Raw genomic sequence first — 23,394 nt, 5'->3', positions numbered from 1 at the left:
AATAACTTCATGCCCCAACTCACTTACTTCCAGCTAGTAAGGATCACATAATTCCTAACAAAGTTTTGACACAGATTCCCAATTCGGGCATTCAGAACATATAGCACGTTGCTGTAAGCAAGCACATTCTCATTCAAAGTTGCAAGTTACTATGTAGGAACAAGTTTGTATAGGTATTTCAAAGATGCCCAGAACTGAGCTAAACGTTGTATGTCTCCAACTCCTAGAAATAACTTCATGCCCCATCTCCCTTACTTCCAGCTAGTAAGGATCACATAATTCCTAACAAAGTTTTGACACATATTCCCAATACGGGCATTCAGAACATATAGCACGTTGCTGTAAGCAAGCACATTCTCATTCAAAGTTGCAAGTTACTATGTAGGAACAAGTTTGTATAGGTATTTCAAAGATGCCCAGAGCTGAGCTAAACGTTGTATGTCTCCAACTCCTAGAAATAACTTCATGCCCCATCTCCCTTACTTCCAGCTAGTAAGGATCACATAATTCCTAACAAAGTTTTGACACAGATTCCCAATTCGGGCATTCAGAACATATAGCACGTTGCTGTAAGCATGCACATTCTCATTCAAAGATGCAAGTTACTATGTAGGAATAAGTTTGTATAGGACTTTCAAAGATGCCCAGAACTGAGCTGAAGTTTGTATGTCTCCAACTCCTAGAAATAACTTCATGCCCCATCTCCCTTACTTCCAGCTAGTGAGGATCACATAATTCCTAACAAAGTTTTGACGCAGATTCCCAATTCGGGCATTCAGAACATATAGCACGTTCCTGTAAGCAAGCACTTTCTCATTCAAAGTTGCAAGTTACTATGTAGGAACAAGTTTGTATAGGTATTTCAAAGATGCCCAGAATTGAGCTAATCTTGGTATGTGTCCAATCTCTAGAAATAACTTCATGCCCCAACTCCCTTACTTCCAGCTATTAAGGATCACATATTTCCTAACAATGTTTTGACACAGATTCCCAATTCGGGCATTCAGAACATATAGCACGTTGCTGTAAGCAAGCACATTCTCATTCAAAGATGCAAGTTACTATGTAGGAATAAGTTTGTATAGGACTTTCAAAGATGCCCAGAACTGAGCTGAAGTTTGTATGTCTCCAACTCCTAGAAATAATTTCATGACCCATCTCCCTTACTTCCAGCTAGTGAGGATCACATAATTCCTAACAAAGTTTTGACACAGATTCCCAATTCGGGCATTCAGAACATATAGCACGTTGCTGTAAGCAAGCACTTTCTCATTCTAAGAAGCAAGTTACTATGTAGGAACAAGTTTGTATAGGTATTTCAAAGATGCCCAGAACTGAGCTAAACGTTGTATGTCTCCAAGTCCTAGAAATAACTTCATGCCCCATCTCCCTTACTTGCAGCTAGTAAGGATCACATAATTCCTAACAAAGTTTTGACACAGATTCCCAATTCGGGCATTCAGAACATATAGCACGTTGCTGTAAGCAAGCACATTCTCATTCAAAGTTGCAAGTTACTATGTAGGAACAAGTTTGTATAGGTATTTCAAAGATGCCCAGAACTGAGCTAAACGTTGTATGTCTCCAACTCCTAGAAATAACTTCATGCCCCATCTCCCTTACTTCCATCTAGTAAGGATCACATAATTCCTAACAAAGTTTTGACACAGATTCCCAATTCGGGCATTCAGAACATATAGCACGTTGCTGTAAGCAAGCACATTCTCATTCAAAGTTGCAAGTTACTATGTAGGAACAAGTTTGTATAGGTATTTCAAAGATGCCCAGAACTGAGCTAAACTTGGTATGTGTCCAACCTCTAGAAATAACTTCATGCCCCATCTCCCTTACTTCCAGCTAGTAAGGATCACATAATTCCTAACAAAGTTTTGACACAGATTCCCAATTCGGGCATTCAGAACATATAGCACGTTGCTGTAAGCAAGCACATTCTCATTCAAAGTTGCAAGTTACTATGTAGGAACAAGTTTGTATAGGATTTTCAAAGATGCCCAGAACTGAGCTAAACCTTGTATGTCTCCAACTCCTAGAAATAACTTCATGCCCCATCTCCCTTACTTCCAGCTAGTAAGGATCACATAATTCCTAACAAAGTTTTGACACAGATTCCCAATTCGGGCATTCAGAACATATAGCACGTTGCTGTAAGCAAGCACATTCTCATTCAAAGTTGCAAGTTACTATGTAGGAACAAGTTTGTATAGGTATTTCAAAGATGCCCAGAACTGAGCTAAACTTGGTATGTGTCCAACCTCTAGAAATAACTTCATGCCCCAACTCCCTTACGTCCAGCTAGTAATGATCACATAATTCCTAACAAAGTTTTGACACAGATTCCCAATTCGGGCATTCAGAACATATAGCACGTTGCTGTAAGCAAGCACTTTCTCATTCAAAGTTGCAAGTTACTATGTAGGAACAAGATTGTATAGGTATTTCAAAGATGCCCAGAACTGAGCTAAACGTTGTATGTCTGCAGCTCCTAGAAATAACTTCATGTCCAATCTCCCTTACTTCCATCTAGTAAGGATCACATAATTCCTAACAATGTTTTGACACAGATTCCCAATTCGGGCATTCAGAACATATAGCACGTTGTTGTAAGCAAGCACATTCTCATTCAAAGTTGCAAGTTACTATGTAGGAACAAGTTTGTATAGGTATTTCAAAGATGAACAGAACTGAGCTAAACGTTGTATGTCTCCAACTCCTAGAAATAACTTCATGCCCCATCTCCCTTACTTCCAACTAGTGAGGATCACATAATTCCTAACAAAGTTTTGACACAGATTCCCAATTCGGGCATTCAGAACATATAGCACGTTGCTGTAAGCAAGCACATTCTCATTCAAAGTTGCAAGTTACTATGTAGGAACAAGTTTGTATAGGTATTTCAAAGATGCCCAGAACTGAGCTGAACTTGGTATGTGTCCAACCTCTAGAAATAACTTCATGCCCCAACTCACTTACTTCCAGCTGGTAATGATCACATAATTCCTAACAAAGTTTTGACACAGATTCCCAATTCGGGCATTCAGAACATATAGCACGTTGCTGTAAGCAAGCACATTCTCATTCAAAGTTGCAAGTTACTATGTAGGAACAAGTTTGTATAGGTATTTCAAAGATGCCCAGAACTGAGCTAAACGTTGTATGTCTGCAACTCCTAGAAATAACTTCATGCCCCATCTCCCTTACTTCCATCTAGTAAGGATCACATAATTCCTAACAAAGTTTTGACACAGATTCCCAATTCGGGCATTCAGAACATATAGCACGTTGCTGTAAGCAAGCACATTCTCATTCAAAGTTGCAAGTTACTATGTAGGAACAAGTTTGTATAGGTATTTCAAAGATGCCCAGAACTGAGCTAAACGTTGTATGTCTCCAACTCCTAGAAATAACTTCATGCCCCATCTCCCTTACTTCCAGCTAGTAAGGATCACATAATTCCTAACAAAGATTTGACACAGATTCCCAATTCGGGCATTCAGAACATATAGCACGTTGCTGTAAGCAAGCAGATTCTCATTCAAAGATGCAAGTTACTATGTAGGAACAAGTTTGTATAGGTATTTCAAAGATGCCCAGAACTGAGCTAAACGTTGTATGTCTCCAACTCCTAGAAATAACTTCATGCCCCATCTCCCTTACTTCCAGCTAGTAAGGATCACATAATTCCTAAAAATGTTTTGACACAGATTCCCAATACGGGCATTCAGAACATATAGCACGTTGCTGTAAGCAAGCACATTCTCATTCAAAGTTGCAAGTTACTATGTAGGAACAAGTTTGTATAGGTATTTCAAAGATGCCCAGAAGTGAGCTAAACGTTGTATGTCTCCAACTCCTAGAAATAACTTCATGCCCCATCTCCCTTACTTCCAGCTAGTAAGGATCACATAATTCCTAACAAAGTTTTGACACAGATTCCCAATTCGGGCATTCAGAACATATAGCACGTTGCTGTAAGCAAGCACATTCTCATTCAAAGTTGCAAGTTACTATGTAGGAACAAGTTTGTATAGGTATTTCAAAGATGCCCAGAGCTGAGCTAAACGTTGTATGTGTCCAACTCCTAGAAATAACTTCATGCCCCATCTCCCTTACTTCCAGCTAGTAAGGATCACATAATTCCTAACAAAGTTTTGACACAGATTCCCAATTCGGGCATTCAGAACATAAAGCACGTTGCTGTAAGCAAGCACATTCTCATTCAAAGTTGCAAGTTACTATGTAGGAACAAGTTTGTATAGGTATTTCAAAGATGCCCAGAACTGAGCTAAACGTTGTATGTCTCCAACTCCTAGAAATAACTTCATGCCCCATCTCCCTTACTTCCAGCTAGTAAGGATCACATAATTCCTAACAAAGTTTTGACACAGATTCCCAATTCGGGCATTCAGAACATATAGCACGTTGCTGTAAGCAAGCACATTCTCATTCAAAGTTGCAAGTTACTATGTAGGAACAAGTTTGTATAGGTATTTCAAAGATGCCCAGAACTGAGCTAAACGTTGTATGTCTCCAACTCCTAGAAATAACTTCATGCCCCATCTCCCTTACTTCCAGCTAGTAAGGGTCACATAATTCCTAACAAAGTTTTGACACAGATTCCCAATACGGGCATTCAGAACATATAGCACGTTGCTGTAAGCAAGCACATTCTCATTCAAAGTTGCAAGTTACTATGTAGGAACAAGTTTGTATAGGTATTTCAAAGATGCCCAGAACTGAGCTAAACTTGGTATGTCTCCAACTCCTAGAAATAACTTCATGCCCCATCTCCCTTACTTCCAGCTAGTAAGGATCACATAATTCCTAACAAAGTTTTGACACAGATTCCCAATTCGGGCATTCAGAACATATAGCACGTTGCTGTAAGCAAGCACATTCTCATTCAAAGTTGCAAGTTACTATGTAGGAACAAGTTTGTATAGGTATTTCAAAGATGCCCAGAACTGAGCTAAACGTTGTATGTCTCCAACTCCTAGAAATAACTTCATGCCCCATCTCCCTTACTTCCAGCTAGTAAGGATCACATAATTCCTAACAAAGTTTTGACACAGATTCCCAATTCGGGCATTCAGAACATATAGCACGTTGCTGTAAGCAAGCACATTCTCATTCAAAGTTGCAAGTTACTATGTAGGAACAAGTGTGTATAGGTATTTCAAAGATGCCCAGAACTGAGCTAAACGTTGAATGTCTCCAACTCCTAGAAATAACTTCATGCCCCATCTCCCTTACTTCCAGCTAGTAAGGATCACATAATTCCTAAAAATGTTTTGACACAGATTCCCAATACGGGCATTCAGAACATATAGCACGTTGCTGTAAGCAAGCACATTCTCATTCAAAGTTGCAAGTTACTATGTAGGAACAAGTTTGTATAGGTATTTCAAAGATGCCCAGAAGTGAGCTAAACGTTGTATGTCTCCAACTCCTAGAAATAACTTCATGCCCCATCTCCCTTACTTCCAGCTAGTAAGGATCACATAACTCCTAACAATGTTTTGACACAGATTCCCAATATGGGCATTCAGAACATATAGCACGTTGCTGTAAGCAAGCACATTCTCATTCAAAGTTGCAAGTTACTATGTAGGAACAAGTTTGTATAGGTATTTCAAAGATGCCCAGAACTGAGCTAAACGTTGTATGTCTCCAACTCCTAGAAATAACTTCATGCCCCATCTCCCTTACATCCAGCTAGTAAGGATCACATAATTCCTAACAAAGTTTTGACACAGATTCCCAATTCGGGCATTCAGAACATATAGCACGTTGCTGTAAGCAAGCACATTCTCATTCAAAGTTGCAAGATACTATGTAAGAACAAGTTTGTATAGGTATTTCAAAGATGCCCAGAACTCAGCTAAACGTTGTATGTCTCCAACTCCTAGAAATAACTTCATGCCCCATCTCCCTTACTTCCAGCTAGTAAGGATCACATAATTCCTAACAAAGTTTTGACACAGATTCCCAATTCGGGCATTCAGAACATATAGCACGTTGCTGTAAGCAAGCACATTCTCATTCAAAGTTGCAAGTTACTATGTAGGAACAAGTTTGTATAGGTATTTCAAAGATGCCCAGAACTGAGCTAAACTTTGTATGTCTCCAACTCCTAGAAATAACTTCATGCCCCATCTCCCTTACTTCCAGCTAGTAAGGATCACATAATTCCTAACAATGTTTTGACACAGATTCCCAATATGGGCATTCAGAACATATAGCACGTTGCTGTAAGCAAGCACATTCTCATTCAAAGTTGCAAGTTACTATGTAGGAACAAGTTTGTATAGGTATTTCAAAGATGCCCAGAACTGAGCTAAACGTTGTATGTCTCCAACTCCTAGAAATAACTTCATGTCCCATCTCCCTTACTTGCAGCTAGTTAGGATCACATAATTCCTAACAAAGTTTTGACACAGATTCCCAATTCGGGCATTCAGAACATAAAGCACGTTGCTGTAAGCAAGCACATTCTCATTCAAAGATGCAAGTTACTATGTAGGAACAAGTTTGCATAGGACTTTCAAAGATGCCCAGAACTGAGCTGAAGTTTGTATGTCACCAACTCCTAGAAATAACTTCATGACCCATCTCCCTTACTTCCAGCTAGTAAGGATCACATAATTCCTAACAAAGTTTTGACACAGATTCCCAATTCGGGCATTCAGAACATATAGCACGTTGCTGTAAGCAAGCACATTCTCCTTCAAAGTTGCAAGTTACTATGTAGGAACAAGTTTGTATAGGTATTTCAAAGATTCCCAGAACTGAGCTACACTTGGTATGTGTCCAACCTCTAGAAATAACTTCATGCCCCAACTCCCTTACTTCCAGCTAGTAAGGATCACATAATTCCTAACAAAGTTTTGACACAGATTCCCAATTCGGGCATTCAGAACATATAGCACGTTGCTGTAAGCAAGCACATTCTCATTTAAAGTTGCAAGTTACTATGTAGGAACAAGTTTGTATAGGACTTTCAAAGATGCCCAGAACTGAGCTAAACGTTGTATGTGTCCAACTCCTAGAAATAACTTCATGCCCCATCTCCCTTACTTCCAGCTAGTAAGGATCACATAATTCCTAACAAAGTTTTGACACAGATTCCCAATTCGGGCATTCAGAACATATAGCACGTTGCTGTAAGCAAGCACATTCTCATTCAAAGTTGCAAGATACTATGTAAGAACAAGTTTGTATAGGTATTTCAAAGATGCCCAGAACTGAGCTAAACGTTGTATGTCTCCAACTCCTAGAAATAACTTCATGCAACATCTCCCTTACTTCCAGCTAGTAAGGATCACATAATTCCTAACAAAGTTTTGACACAGATTCCCAATTCGGGCATTCAGAACATATAGCACGTTGCTGTAAGCAAGCACATTCTCATTCAAAGTTGCAAGATACTATGTAGGAACAAGTTTGTATAGGTATTTCAAAGATGCCCAGAACTGAGCTAAACTTTGTATGTCTCCAACTCCTAGAAATAACTTCATGCCCCATCTCCCTTACTTCCAGATAGTAAGGATCACATAATTCCTAACAATGTTTTGACACAGATTCCCAATATGGGCATTCAGAACATATAGCACGTTGCTGTAAGCAAGCACATTCTCATTCAAAGTTGCAAGTTACTATGTAGGAACAAGTTTGTATAGGTATTTCAAAGATGCCCAGAACTGAGCTAAACGTTGTATGTCTCCAACTCCTAGAAATAACTTCATGCCCCATCTCCCTTACTTCCAGCTAGTAAGGATCACATAATTCCTAACAAAGTTTTGACACAGATTCCCAATTCGGGCATTCAGAACATATAGCACGTTGCTATAAGCAAGCACATTCTCATTCAAAGTTGCAAGATACTATGTAAGAACAAGTTTGTATAGGTATTTCAAAGATGCCCAGAACTGAGCTAAACGTTGTATGTCTCCAACTCCTAGAAATAACTTCATGCCCCATCTCCCTTACTTCCAGCTAGTAAGGATCACATAATTCCTAACAAAGTTTTGACACAGATTCCCAATTCGGGCATTCAGAACATATAGCACGTTGCTGTAAGCAAGCACATTCTCATTCAAAGTTGCAAGTTACTATGTAGGAACAAGTTTGTATAGGTATTTCAAAGATGCCCAGAACTGAGCTAAACTTTGTATGTCTCCAACTCCTAGAAATAACTTCATGCCCCATCTCGCTTACTTCCAGCTAGTAAGGATCACATAATTCCTAACAATGTTTTGACACAGATTCCCAATATGGGCATTCAGAACATATAGCACGTTGCTGTAAGCAAGCACATTCTCATTCAAAGTTGCAAGTTACTATGTAGGAACAAGTTTGTATAGGTATTTCAAAGATGCCCAGAACTGAGCTAAACGTTGTATGTCTCCAACTCCTAGAAATAACTTCATGCCCCATCTCCCTTACTTGCAGCTAGTTAGGATCACATAATTCCTAACAAAGTTTTGACACAGATTCCCAATTCGGGCATTCAGAACATGTAGCACGTTGCTGTAAGCAAGCACATTCTCATTCAAAGTTGCAAGTTACTATGTAGGAACAAGTTTGTATAGGTATTTCAAAGATGCCCAGAACTGAGCTAAACGTTGTATGTCTCCAACTCCTAGAAATAACTTCATGCCCCGTCTCCCTTACTTCCAGCTAGTAAGGATCACATAATTCCTAACAAAGTTTTGACACAGATTCCCAATTCGGGCATTCAGAACATATAGCACGTTGCTGTAAGCAAGCACATTCTCCTTCAAAGTTGCAAGTTACTATGTAGGAACAAGTTTGTATAGGTATTTCAAAGATGCCCAGAACTGAGCTAAACTTGGTATGTGTCCAACCTCTAGAAATAACTTCATGCCCCAACTCCCTTACTTCCAGCTAGTAAGGATCACATAATTCCTAACAAAGTTTTGACACAGATTCCCAATTCGGGCATTCAGAACATATAGCACGTTGCTGTAAGCAAGCACATTCTCATTTAAAGTTGCAAGTTACTATGTAGGAACAAGTTTGTATAGGACTTTCAAAGATGCCCAGAACTGAGCTAAACGTTGTATGTCTCCAACTCCTAGAAATAACTTCATGCCCCATCTCCCTTACTTCCAGCTAGTAAGGATCACATAATTCCTAACAAAGTTTTGACACAGATTCCCAATTCGGGCATTCAGAACATATAGCACGTTGCTGTAAGCAAGCACATTCTCATTCAAAGTTGCAAGATACTATGTAAGAACAAGTTTGTATAGGTATTTCAAAGATGCCCAGAACTGAGCTAAACGTTGTATGTCTCCAACTCCTAGAAATAACTTCATGCCCCATCTCCCTTACTTCCAGCTAGTAAGGATCACATAATTCCTAACAAAGTTTTGACACAGATTCCCAATTCGGGCATTCAGAACATATAGCACGTTGCTGTAAGCAAGCACATTCTCATTCAAAGTTGCAAGTTACTATGTAGGAACAAGTTTGTATAGGTATTTCAAAGATGCCCAGAACTGAGCTAAACTTGGTATGTCTCCAACTCCTAGAAATAACTTCATGCCCCATCTCCCTTACTTCCAGCTAGTAAGGATCACATAATTCCTAACAATGTTTTGACACAGATTCCCAATATGGGCATTCAGAACATATAGCACGTTGCTGTAAGCAAGCACATTCTCATTCAAAGTTGCAAGTTACTATGTAGGAACAAGTTTGTATAGGTATTTCAAAGATGCCCAGAACTGAGCTAAACGTTCTATGTCTCCAACTCCTAGAAATAACTTCATGCCCCATCTCCCTTACTTCCAGCTAGTAAGGATCACATAATTCCTAACAAAGTTTTGACACAGATTCCCAATTCGGGCATTCAGAACATATAGCACGTTGCTGTAAGCAAGCACATTCTCATTCAAAGTTGCAAGATACTATGTAAGAACAAGTTTGTATAGGTATTTCAAAGATGCCCAGAACTGAGCTAAACGTTGTATGTCTCCAACTCCTAGAAATAACTTCATGCCCCATCTCCCTTACTTCCAGCTAGTAAGGATCACATAATTCCTAACAAAGTTTTGACACAGATTCCCAATTCGGGCATTCAGAACATATAGCACGTTGCTGTAAGCAAGCACATTCTCATTCAAAGTTGCAAGTTACTATGTAGGAACAAGTTTGTATAGGTATTTCAAAGATGCCCAGAACTGAGCTAAACGTTGTATGTCTCCAACTCCTAGAAATAACTTCATGCCCCATCTCCCTTACTTCCAGCTAGTAAGGATCACATAATTCCTAACAATGTTTTGACACAGATTCCCAATATGGGCATTCAGAACATATAGCACGTTGCTGTAAGCAAGCACATTCTCATTCAAAGTTGCAAGTTACTATGTAGGAACAAGTTTGTATAGGTATTTCAAAGATGCCCAGAACTGAGCTAAACGTTGTATGTCTCCAACTCCTAGAAATAACTTCATGCCCCATCTCCCTTACTTGCAGCTAGTAAGGATCACATAATTCCTAACAAAGTTTTGACACAGATTCCCAATATGGGCATTCAGAACATATAGCACGTTGCTGTAAGCAAGCACATTCTCATTCAAAGTTGCAGGTTACTATGTAGGAACAAGTTTGTATAGGTATTTCAAAGATGCCAAGAACTGAGCTAAACTTGGTATGTGTCCAACTCCTAGAAATAACTTCATGCCCCATCTCCCTTACTTCCAGCTAGTAAGGATCACATAATTCCTAACAAAGTTTTGACACAGATTCCCAATTCGGGCATTCAGAACATAAAGCACGTTGCTGTAAGCAAGCACATTCTCATTCAAAGATGCAAGTTACTATGTAGGAACAAGTTTGCATAGGACTTTCAAAGATGCCCAGAACTGAGCTGAAGTTTGTATGTCACCAACTCCTAGAAATAACTTCATGACCCATCTCCCTTACTTCCAGCTAGTAAGGATCACATAATTCCTAACAAAGTTTTGACACAGATTCCCAATTCGGGCATTCAGAACATATAGCACGTTGCTGTAAGCAAGCACATTCTCCTTCAAAGTTGCAAGTTACTATGTAGGAACAAGTTTGTATAGGTATTTCAAAGATGCCCAGAACTGAGCTAAACTTGGTATGTGTCCAACCTCTAGAAATAATTTCATGCCCCAACTCCCTTACTTCCAGCTAGTAAGGATCACATAATTCCTAACAATGTTTTGACACAGATTCCCAATATGGGCATTCAGAACATATAGCACGTTGCTGTAAGCAAGCACATTCTCATTCAAAGTTGCAAGTTACTATGTAGGAACAAGTTTGTATAGGTATTTCAAAGATGCCCAGAACTGAGCTAAACGTTGTATGTCTCCAACTCCTAGAAATAACTTCATGCCCCATCTCCCTTACTTCCAGCTAGTAAGGATCACATAATTCCTAACAAAGTTTTGACACAGATTCCCAATTCGGGCATTCAGAACATATAGCACGTTGCTGTAAGCAAGCACATTCTCATTCAAAGTTGCAAGATACTATGTAAGAACAAGTTTGTATAGGTATTTCAAAGATGCCCAGAACTGAGCTAAACGTTGTATGTCTCCAACTCCTAGAAATAACTTCATGCCCCATCTCCCTTACTTCCAGCTAGTAAGGATCACATAATTCCTAACAAAGTTTTGACACAGATTCCCAATTCGGGCATTCAGAACATATAGCACGTTGCTATAAGCAAGCACATTCTCATTCAAAGTTGCAAGTTACTATGTAGGAACAAGTTTGTATAGGTATTTCAAAGATGCCCAGAACTGAGCTAAACTTTGTATGTCTCCAACTCCTGGAAATAACTTCATGCCCCATCTCCCTTACTTCCAGCTAGTAAGGATCACATAATTCCTAACAATGTTTTGACACAGATTCCCAATATGGGCATTCAGAACATATAGCACGTTGCTGTAAGCAAGCACATTCTCATTCAAAGTTGCAAGTTACTATGTAGGAACAAGTTTGTATAGGACTTTCAAAGATGCCCAGAACTGAGCTAAACGTTGTATGTGTCCAACTCCTAGAAATAACTTCATGCCCCATCTCCCTTACTTCCAGCTAGTAAGGATCACATAATTCCTAACAAAGTTTTGACACAGATTCCCAATTCGGGCATTCAGAACATATAGCACGTTGCTGTAAGCAAGCACATTCTCATTCAAAGTTGCAAGATACTATGTAAGAACAAGTTTGTATAGGTATTTCAAAGATGCCCAGAACTGAGCTAAACGTTGTATGTCTCCAACTCCTAGAAATAACTTCATGCAACATCTCCCTTACTTCCAGCTAGTAAGGATCACATAATTCCTAACAAAGTTTTGACACAGATTCCCAATTCGGGCATTCAGAACATATAGCACGTTGCTGTAAGCAAGCACATTCTCATTCAAAGTTGCAAGATACTATGTAGGAACAAGTTTGTATAGGTATTTCAAAGATGCCCAGAACTGAGCTAAACTTTGTATGTCTCCAACTCCTAGAAATAACTTCATGCCCCATCTCCCTTACTTCCAGATAGTAAGGATCACATAATTCCTAACAATGTTTTGACACAGATTCCCAATATGGGCATTCAGAACATATAGCACGTTGCTGTAAGCAAGCACATTCTCATTCAAAGTTGCAAGTTACTATGTAGGAACAAGTTTGTATAGGTATTTCAAAGATGCCCAGAACTGAGCTAAACGTTGTATGTCTCCAACTCCTAGAAATAACTTCATGCCCCATCTCCCTTACTTCCAGCTAGTAAGGATCACATAATTCCTAACAAAGTTTTGACACAGATTCCCAATTCGGGCATTCAGAACATATAGCACGTTGCTATAAGCAAGCACATTCTCATTCAAAGTTGCAAGATACTATGTAAGAACAAGTTTGTATAGGTATTTCAAAGATGCCCAGAACTGAGCTAAACGTTGTATGTCTCCAACTCCTAGAAATAACTTCATGCCCCATCTCCCTTACTTCCAGCTAGTAAGGATCACATAATTCCTAACAAAGTTTTGACACAGATTCCCAATTCGGGCATTCAGAACATATAGCACGTTGCTGTAAGCAAGCACATTCTCATTCAAAGTTGCAAGTTACTATGTAGGAACAAGTTTGTATAGGTATTTCAAAGATGCCCAGAACTGAGCTAAACTTTGTATGTCTCCAACTCCTAGAAATAACTTCATGCCCCATCTCGCTTACTTCCAGCTAGTAAGGATCACATAATTCCTAACAATGTTTTGACACAGATTCCCAATATGGGCATTCAGAACATATAGCACGTTGCTGTAAGCAAGCACATTCTCATTCAAAGTTGCAAGTTACTATGTAGGAACAAGTTTGTATAGGTATTTCAAAGATGCCCAGAACTGAGCTAAACGTTGTATGTCTCCAACTCCTAGAAATAACTTCATGCCCCATCTCCCTTACTTGCAGCTAGTTAGGATCACATAATTCCTAACAAAGTTTTGACACAGATTCCCAATTCGGGCATTCAGAACATGTAGCACGTTGCTGTAAGCAAGCACATTCTCATTCAAAGTTGCAAGTTACTATGTAGGAACAAGTTTGTATAGGTATTTCAAAGATGCCCAGAACTGAGCTAAACGTTGTATGTCTCCAACTCCTAGAAATAACTTCATGCCCCGTCTCCCTTACTTCCAGCTAGTAAGGATCACATAATTCCTAACAAAGTTTTGACACAGATTCCCAATTCGGGCATTCAGAACATATAGCACGTTGCTGTAAGCAAGCACATTCTCCTTCAAAGTTGCAAGTTACTATGTAGGAACAAGTTTGTATAGGTATTTCAAAGATGCCCAGAACTGAGCTAAACTTGGTATGTGTCCAACCTCTAGAAATAACTTCATGCCCCAACTCCCTTACTTCCAGCTAGTAAGGATCACATAATTCCTAACAAAGTTTTGACACAGATTCCCAATTCGGGCATTCAGAACATATAGCACGTTGCTGTAAGCAAGCACATTCTCATTTAAAGTTGCAAGTTACTATGTAGGAACAAGTTTGTATAGGACTTTCAAAGATGCCCAGAACTGAGCTAAACGTTGTATGTCTCCAACTCCTAGAAATAACTTCATGCCCCATCTCCCTTACTTCCAGCTAGTAAGGATCACATAATTCCTAACAAAGTTTTGACACAGATTCCCAATTCGGGCATTCAGAACATATAGCACGTTGCTGTAAGCAAGCACATTCTCATTCAAAGTTGCAAGATACTATGTAAGAACAAGTTTGTATAGGTATTTCAAAGATGCCCAGAACTGAGCTAAACGTTGTATGTCTCCAACTCCTAGAAATAACTTCATGCCCCATCTCCCTTACTTCCAGCTAGTAAGGATCACATAATTCCTAACAAAGTTTTGACACAGATTCCCAATTCGGGCATTCAGAACATATAGCACGTTGCTGTAAGCAAGCACATTCTCATTCAAAGTTGCAAGTTACTATGTAGGAACAAGTTTGTATAGGTATTTCAAAGATGCCCAGAACTGAGCTAAACTTGGTATGTCTCCAACTCCTAGAAATAACTTCATGCCCCATCTCCCTTACTTCCAGCTAGTAAGGATCACATAATTCCTAACAATGTTTTGACACAGATTCCCAATATGGGCATTCAGAACATATAGCACGTTGCTGTAAGCAAGCACATTCTCATTCAAAGTTGCAAGTTACTATGTAGGAACAAGTTTGTATAGGTATTTCAAAGATGCCCAGAACTGAGCTAAACGTTCTATGTCTCCAACTCCTAGAAATAACTTCATGCCCCATCTCCCTTACTTCCAGCTAGTAAGGATCACATAATTCCTAACAAAGTTTTGACACAGATTCCCAATTCGGGCATTCAGAACATATAGCACGTTGCTGTAAGCAAGCACATTCTCATTCAAAGTTGCAAGATACTATGTAAGAACAAGTTTGTATAGGTATTTCAAAGATGCCCAGAACTGAGCTAAACGTTGTATGTCTCCAACTCCTAGAAATAACTTCATGCCCCATCTCCCTTACTTCCAGCTAGTAAGGATCACATAATTCCTAACAAAGTTTTGACACAGATTCCCAATTCGGGCATTCAGAACATATAGCACGTTGCTGTAAGCAAGCACATTCTCATTCAAAGTTGCAAGTTACTATGTAGGAACAAGTTTGTATAGGTATTTCAAAGATGCCCAGAACTGAGCTAAACGTTGTATGTCTCCAACTCCTAGAAATAACTTCATGCCCCATCTCCCTTACTTCCAGCTAGTAAGGATCACATAATTCCTAACAAAGTTTTGACACAGATTCCCAATTCGGGCATTCAGAACATATAGCACGTTGCTGTAAGCAAGCACATTCTCATTCAAAGTTGCAAGATACTATGTAAGAACAAGTTTGTATAGGTATTTCAAAGATGCCCAGAACTGAGCTAAACGTTGTATGTCTCCAACTCCTAGAAATAACTTCATGCCCCATCTCCCTTACTTCCAGCTAGTAAGGATCACATAATTCCTAACAAAGTTTTGACACAGATTCCCAATTCGGGCATTCAGAACATATAGCACGTTGCTATAAGCAAGCACATTCTCATTCAAAGTTGCAAGTTACTATGTAGGAACAAGTTTGTATAGGTATTTCAAAGATGCCCAGAACTGAGCTAAACTTTGTATGTCTCCAACTCCTGGAAATAACTTCATGCCCCATCTCCCTTACTTCCAGCTAGTAAGGATCACATAATTCCTAACAATGTTTTGACACAGATTCCCAATATGGGCATTCAGAACATATAGCACGTTGCTGTAAGCAAGCACATTCTCATTCAAAGTTGCAAGTTACTATGTAGGAACAAGTTTGTATAGGTATTTCAAAGATGCCCAGAACTGAGCTAAACGTTGTATGTCTCCAACTCCTAGAAATAACTTCATGCCCCATCTCCCTTACTTGCAGCTAGTAAGGATCACATAATTCCTAACAAAGTTTTGACACAGATTCCCAATATGGGCATTCAGAACATATAGCACGTTGCTGTAAGCAAGCACATTCTCATTCAAAGTTGCAGGTTACTATGTAGGAACAAGTTTGTATAGGTATTTCAAAGATGCCCAGAACTGAGCTAAACTTGGTATGTGTCCAACTCCTAGAAATAACTTCATGCCCCATCTCCCTTACTTCCAGCTAGTAAGGATCACATAATTCCTAACAAAGTTTTGACACAGATTCCCAATTCGGGCATTCAGAACATAAAGCACGTTGCTGTAAGCAAGCACATTCTCATTCAAAGATGCAAGTTACTATGTAGGAACAAGTTTGCATAGGACTTTCAAAGATGCCCAGAACTGAGCTGAAGTTTGTATGTCACCAACTCCTAGAAATAACTTCATGACCCATCTCCCTTACTTCCAGCTAGTAAGGATCACATAATTCCTAACAAAGTTTTGACACAGATTCCCAATTCGGGCATTCAGAACATATAGCACGTTGCTGTAAGCAAGCACATTCTCATTCAAAGTTGCAAGTTACTATGTAGGAACAAGTTTGTATAGGTATTTCAAAGATGCCCAGAACTGAGCTAAACGTTGTATGTCTCCAACTCCTAGAAATAACTTCATGTCCCATCTCCCTTACTTCCATCTAGTAAGGATCACATAATTACTAACAAAGTTATGACACAGATTCCCAATTCGGGCATTCAGAACATATAGCACGTTGCTGTAAGCAAGCACATTCTCATTCAAAGTTGCAAGTTACTATGTAGGAACAAGTTTGTATAGGTATTTCAAAGATGCCCAGAACTGAGCTAAACTTGGTATGTGTCCAACCTCTAGAAATAACTTCATGCCCCAACTCACTTACTTCCAGCTAGTAAGAATCACATAATTCCTAACAAAGTTTTGACACAGATTCCCAATTCGGGCATTCAGAACATATAGCACGTTGCTGTAAGCAAGCACATTCTCATTCAAAGTTGCAAGTTACTATGTAGGAACAAGTTTGTATAGGTATTTCAAAGATGCCCAGAACTGAGCTAAACGTTGTATGTCTCCAACTCCTAGAAATAACTTCATGCCCCATCTCCCTTACTTCCAGCTAGTAAGGATCACATAATTCCTAACAAAGTTTTGACACAGATTCCCAATTCGGGCATTCAGAACATATAGCACGTTGCTGTAAGCAAGCACATTCTCATTCAAAGTTGCAAGTTACTATGTAGGAACAAGTTTGTATAGGTATTTCAAAGATGCCCAGAACTGAGCTAAAGTGGGTATGTGTCCAACTCCTAGAAATAATTTCATGCCCCATCTCCCTTACTTCCAGCTAGTAAGGATCACATAATTCCTAACAAAGTTTTGACACAGATTCCCAATTCGGGCATTCAGAACATATAGCACGTTGCTGTAAGCAAGCACATTCTCATTCAAATTTGCAAGTTACTATGTAGGAACAAGTTTGTATAGGTATTTCAAAGATGCCCAGAACTGAGCTAAACGTTGTATGTCTCCAACTCCTAGAAATAACTTCATGCCCCATCTCCCTTACTTCCAGCTAGTAAGGATCACATAATTCCTAAAAATGTTTTGACACAGATTCCCAATACGGGCATTCAGAACATATAGCACGTTGCTGTAAGCAAGCACATTCTCATTCACAGTTGCAAGTTACTATGTAGGAACAAGTTTGTATAGGTATTTCAAAGATGCCCAGACGTGAGCTCAACGTTGTATGTCTCCAACTCCTAGAAATAACTTCATGCCCCATCTCCCTTACTTCCAGCTAGTAAGGATCACATAATTCCTAACAAAGTTTTGACACAGATTCCCAATACGGGCATTCAGATCATATAGCACGTTGCTGTAAGCAAGCACATTCTCATTCAAAGTTGCAAGTTACTATGTAGGAACAAGTTTGTATAGGTATTTCAAAGATGCCCAGAGCTGAGCTAAACGTTGTATGTCTCCAACTCCTAGAAATAACTTCATGCCCCATCTCGCTTACTTCCAGCTAGTAAGGATCACATAATTCCTAACAAAGTTTTGACACAGATTCCCAATTAGGGCATTCAGAACATATAGCACGTTGCTGTAAGCAAGCACATTCTCATTCAAAGATGCAAGTTACTATGTAGGAACAAGTTTGTATAGGACTTTCAAAGATGCCCAGAACTGAGCTGAAGTTTGTATGTCTCCAACTCCTAGAAATAACTTCATGCCCCATCTCCCTTACTTCCAGCTAGTGAGGATCACATAATTCCTAACAAAGTTTTGACACAGATTCCCAATTCGGGCATTCAGAACATATAGCACGTTGCTGTAAGCAAGCACTTTCTCATTCAAAGTTGCAAGTTACTATGTAGGAACAAGTTTGTATAGGTATTTCAAAGATGCCCAGAATTGAGCTAATCTTGGTATGTGTCCAATCTCTAGAAATAACTTCATGCCCCAACTTCCTTACTTCCAGCTATTAAGGATCTCATAATTCCTAACAATGTTTTGACACAGATTCCCAATTCGGGCATTCAGAACATATAGCACGTTGCTGTAAGCAAGCACATTCTCATTCAAAGATGCAAGTTACTATGTAGGAATAAGTTTGTATAGGACTTTCAAAGATGCCCAGAACTGAGCTGAAGTTTGTATGTCTCCAACTCCTAGAAATAATTTCATGACCCATCTCCCTTACTTCCAGCTAGTGAGGATCACATAATTCCTAACAAAGTTTTGACACAGATTCCCAATTCGGGCATTCAGAACATATAGCACGTTGCTGTAAGTAAGCACTTTCTCATTCTAAGAAGCAAGTTACTATGTAGGAACAAGTTTGTATAGGTATTTCAAAGATGCCCAGAACTGAGCTAAACGTTGTATGTCTCCAAGTCCTAGAAATAACTTCATGCCCCATCTCCCTTACTTGCAGCTAGTAAGGATCACATAATTCCTAACAAAGTTTTGACACAGATTCCCAATTCGGGCATTCAGAACATATAGCACGTTGCTGTAAGCAAGCACATTCTCATTCAAAGTTGCAAGTTACTATGTAGGAACAAGTTTGTATAGGTATTTCAAAGATGCCCAGAACTGAGCTAAACGTTGTATGTCTCCAACTCCTAGAAATAACTTCATGCCCCATCTCGCTTACTTCCAGCTAGTAAGGATCACATAATTCCTAACAAAGTTTTGACACAGATTCCCAATTCGGGCATTCAGAACATATAGCACGTTGCTGTAAGCAAGCACATTCTCATTCAAAGTTGCAAGTTACTATGTAGGAACAAGTTTGTATAGGTATTTCAAAGATGCCCAGAACTGAGCTAAACGTTGTATGTCTGCAACTCCTAGAAATAACTTCATGCCCCATCTCCCTTTCTTCCAGCTAGTAAGGATCACATAATTCCTAACAAATTTTGACACAGATTCCCAATTCGGGCATTCAGAACATATAGCACGTTGCTGTAAGCAAGCACATTCTCATTCAAAGTTGCAAGTTACTATGTAGGAACAAGTTTGTATAGGTATTTCAAAGATGCCCAGAACTGAGCTAAACGTTGTATGTCTCCAACTCCTAGAAATAACTTCATGCCCCATCTCCCTTACTTCCAGCTAGTAAGGATCACATAATTCCTAACAAAGTTTTGACACAGATTCCCAATTCGGGCATTCAGAACATATAGCACGTTGCTGTAAGCAAGCACATTCTCATTCAAAGTTGCAAGTTACTATGTAGGAACAAGTTTGTATAGGTATTTCAAAGATGCCCAGAACTGAGCTAAACGTTGTATGTCTCCAACTCCTAGAAATAACTTCATGCCCCATCTCCCTTACTTCCAGCTAGTAAGGATCACATAATTCCTAACAAAGTTTTGACACAGATTCCCAATTCGGGCATTCAGAACATATAGCACGTTGCTGTAAGCAAGCACATTCTCATTCAAAGTTGCAAGTTACTATGTAGGAACAAGTTTGTATAGGTATTTCAAAGATGCCCAGAACTGAGCTAAAGTGGGTATGTGTCCAACTCCTAGAAATAACTTCATGCCCCATCTCCCTTACTTCCAGCTAGTAAGGATCACATAATTCCTAACAAAGTTTTGACACAGATTCCCAATTCGGGCATTCAGAACATATAGCACGTTGCTGTAAGCAAGCACATTCTCATTCAAAGTTGCAAGTTACTATGTAGGAACAAGTTTGTATAGGTATTTCAAAGATGCCCAGAACTGAGCTAAACGTTGTATGTCTCCAACTCCTAGAAATAACTTCATGTCCCATCTCCCTTACTTCCATCTAGTAAGGATCACATAATTACTAACAAAGTTATGACACAGATTCCCAATTCGGGCATTCAGAACTTATAGCACGTTGCTGTAAGCAAGCACATTCTCATTCAAAGTTGCAAGTTACTATGTAGGAACAAGTTTGTATAGGTATTTCAAAGATGCCCAGAACTGAGCTAAACTTGGTATGTGTCCAACCTCTAGAAATAACTTCATGCCCCAACTCACTTACTTCCAGCTAGTAAGGATCACATAATTCCTAACAAAGTTTTGACACAGATTCCCAATTCGGGCATTCAGAACATATAGCACGTTGCTGTAAGCAAGCACATTCTCATTCAAAGTTGCAAGTTACTATGTAGGAACAAGTTTGTATAGGTATTTCAAAGATGCCCAGAACTGAGCTAAACGTTGTATGTCTCCAACTCCTAGAAATAACTTCATGCCCCATCTCCCTTACTTCCAGCTAGTAAGGATCACATAATTCCTAACAAAGTTTTGACACAGATTCCCAATTCGGGCATTCAGAACATATAGCACGTTGCTGTAAGCAAGCACATTCTCATTCAAAGTTGCAAGTTACTATGTAGGAACAAGTTTGTATAGGTATTACAAAGATGCCCAGAACTGAGCTAAAGTGGGTATGTGTCCAACTCCTAGAAATAACTTCATGCCCCATCTCCCTTACTTCCAGCTAGTAAGGATCACATAATTCCTAACAAAGTTTTGACACAGATTCCCAATTCGGGCATTCAGAACATATAGCACGTTGCTGTAAGCAAGCACATTCTCATTCAAAGATGCAAGTTACTATGTAGGAACAAGTTTGTATAGGACTTTCAAAGATGCCCAGAACTGAGCTGAAGTTTGTATGTCTCCAACTCCTAGAAATAACTTCATGCCCCATCTCCCTTACTTCCAGCTAGTGAGGATCACATAATTCCTAACAAAGTTTTGACACAGATTCCCAATTCGGGCATTCAGAACATATAGCACGTTGCTGTAAGCATTCACATTCTCATTCTAAGAAGCAAGTTACTATGTAGGAACAAGTTTGTATAGGTATTTCAAAGATGCCCAGAACTGAGCTAAACGTTGTATGTCTCCAACTCCTAGAAATAACTTCATGCGCCATCTCCCATACTTCCAGCTAGTGAGGATCACATAATTCCTAACAAAGTTTTGACACAGATTCCCAATTCGGGCATTCAGAACATATAGCACGTTGCTGTAAGCAAGCACATTCTCATTCAAAGTTGCAAGTTACTATGTAGGAACAAGTTTGTATAGGTATTTCAAAGATGCCCAGAACTGAGCTAAACGTTGTATGTCTGCAACTCCTAGAAATAACTTCATGCCCCATCTCCCTTACTTCCAGATAGTAAGGATCACATAATTCCTAACAAAGTTTTGACACAGATTCCCAATTCGGGCATTCAGAACATATAGCAGGTTGCTGTAAGCAAGCACATTCTCATTCAAAGTTGCAAGTTACTATGTAGGAACAAGTTTGTATAGGTATTTCAAAGATGCCCAGAACTGAGCTAAACGTTGTATGTCTCCAACTCCTAGAAATAACTTCATGCCCCATCTCCCTTACTTCCAGCTAGTAAGGATCACATAATTCCTAACAAAGTTTTGACACAGATTCCCAATTCGGGCATTCAGAACATATAGCACGTTGCTGTAAGCAAGCACATTCTCATTCAAAGTTGCAAGTTACTATGTAGGAACAAGTTTGTATAGGTATTTCAAAGATGCCCAGAACTGAGCTAAACGTTGCATGTCTCCAACTCCTAGAAATAACTTCATGCCCCATCTCCCTTACTTCCAGCTAGTAAGGATCACATAATTCCTAACAAAGTTTTGACACAGATTCCCAATTCGGGCATTCAGAACATATAGCACGTTGCTGTAAGCAAGCACATTCTCATTCAAAGTTGCAAGTTACTATGTAGGAACAAGTTTGTATAGGTATTTCAAAGATGCCCAGAACTGAGCTAAACGTTGTATGTCTGCAACTCCTAGAAATAACTTCATGCCCCATCTCCCTTTCTTCCAGCTAGTAAGGATCACATAATTCCTAACAAAGTTTTGACACAGATTCCCAATTCGGGCATTCAGAACATATAGCACGTTGCTGTAAGCAAGCACATTCTCATTCAAAGTTGCAAGTTACTATGTAGGAACAAGTTTGTATAGGTATTTCAAAGATGCCCAGAACTGAGCTAAACGTTGTATGTCTCCAACTCCTAGAAATAACTTCATGCCCCATCTCCCTTACTTCCAGCTAGTAAGGATCACATAATTCCTAACAAAGTTTTGACACAGATTCCCAATTCGGGCATTCAGAACATATAGCACGTTGCTGTAAGCAAGCACATTCTCATTCAAAGTTGCAAGTTACTATGTAGGAACAAGTTTGTATAGGTATTTCAAAGATGCCCAGAACTGAGCTAAACGTTGTATGTCTCCAACTCCTAGAAATAACTTCATGCCCCATCTCCCTTACTTCCAGCTAGTAAGGATCACATAATTCCTAACAAAGTTTTGACACAGATTCCCAATTCGGGCATTCAGAACATATAGCACGTTGCTGTAAGCAAGCACATTCTCATTCAAAGTTGCAAGTTACTATGTAGGAACAAGTTTGTATAGGTATTTCAAAGATGCCCAGAACTGAGCTAAACGTTGTATGTCTCCAACTCCTAGAAATAACTTCATGCCCCATCTCCCTTACTTCCAGCTAGTAAGGATCACATAATTCCTAACAAAGTTTTGACACAGATTCCCAATTCGGGCATTCAGAACATATAGCACGTTGCTGTAAGCAAGCACATTCTCATTCAAAGTTGCAAGTTACTATGTAGGAACAAGTTTGTATAGGTATTTCAAAGATGCCCAGAACTGAGCTAAACGTTGTATGTCTCCAACTCCTAGAAATAACTTCATGTCCCATCTCCCTTACTTCCATCTAGTAAGGATCACATAATTACTAACAAAGTTATGACACAGATTCCCAATTCGGGCATTCAGAACTTATAGCACGTTGCTGTAAGCAAGCACATTCTCATTCAAAG

This window comes from Diceros bicornis, chromosome 33 (assembly GCF_020826845.1).
Source record: "Diceros bicornis minor isolate mBicDic1 chromosome 33, mDicBic1.mat.cur, whole genome shotgun sequence".
NCBI classification, from domain to species: domain Eukaryota; kingdom Metazoa; phylum Chordata; class Mammalia; order Perissodactyla; family Rhinocerotidae; genus Diceros; species Diceros bicornis.
This window is presented reverse-complemented; position numbering follows the sequence as displayed.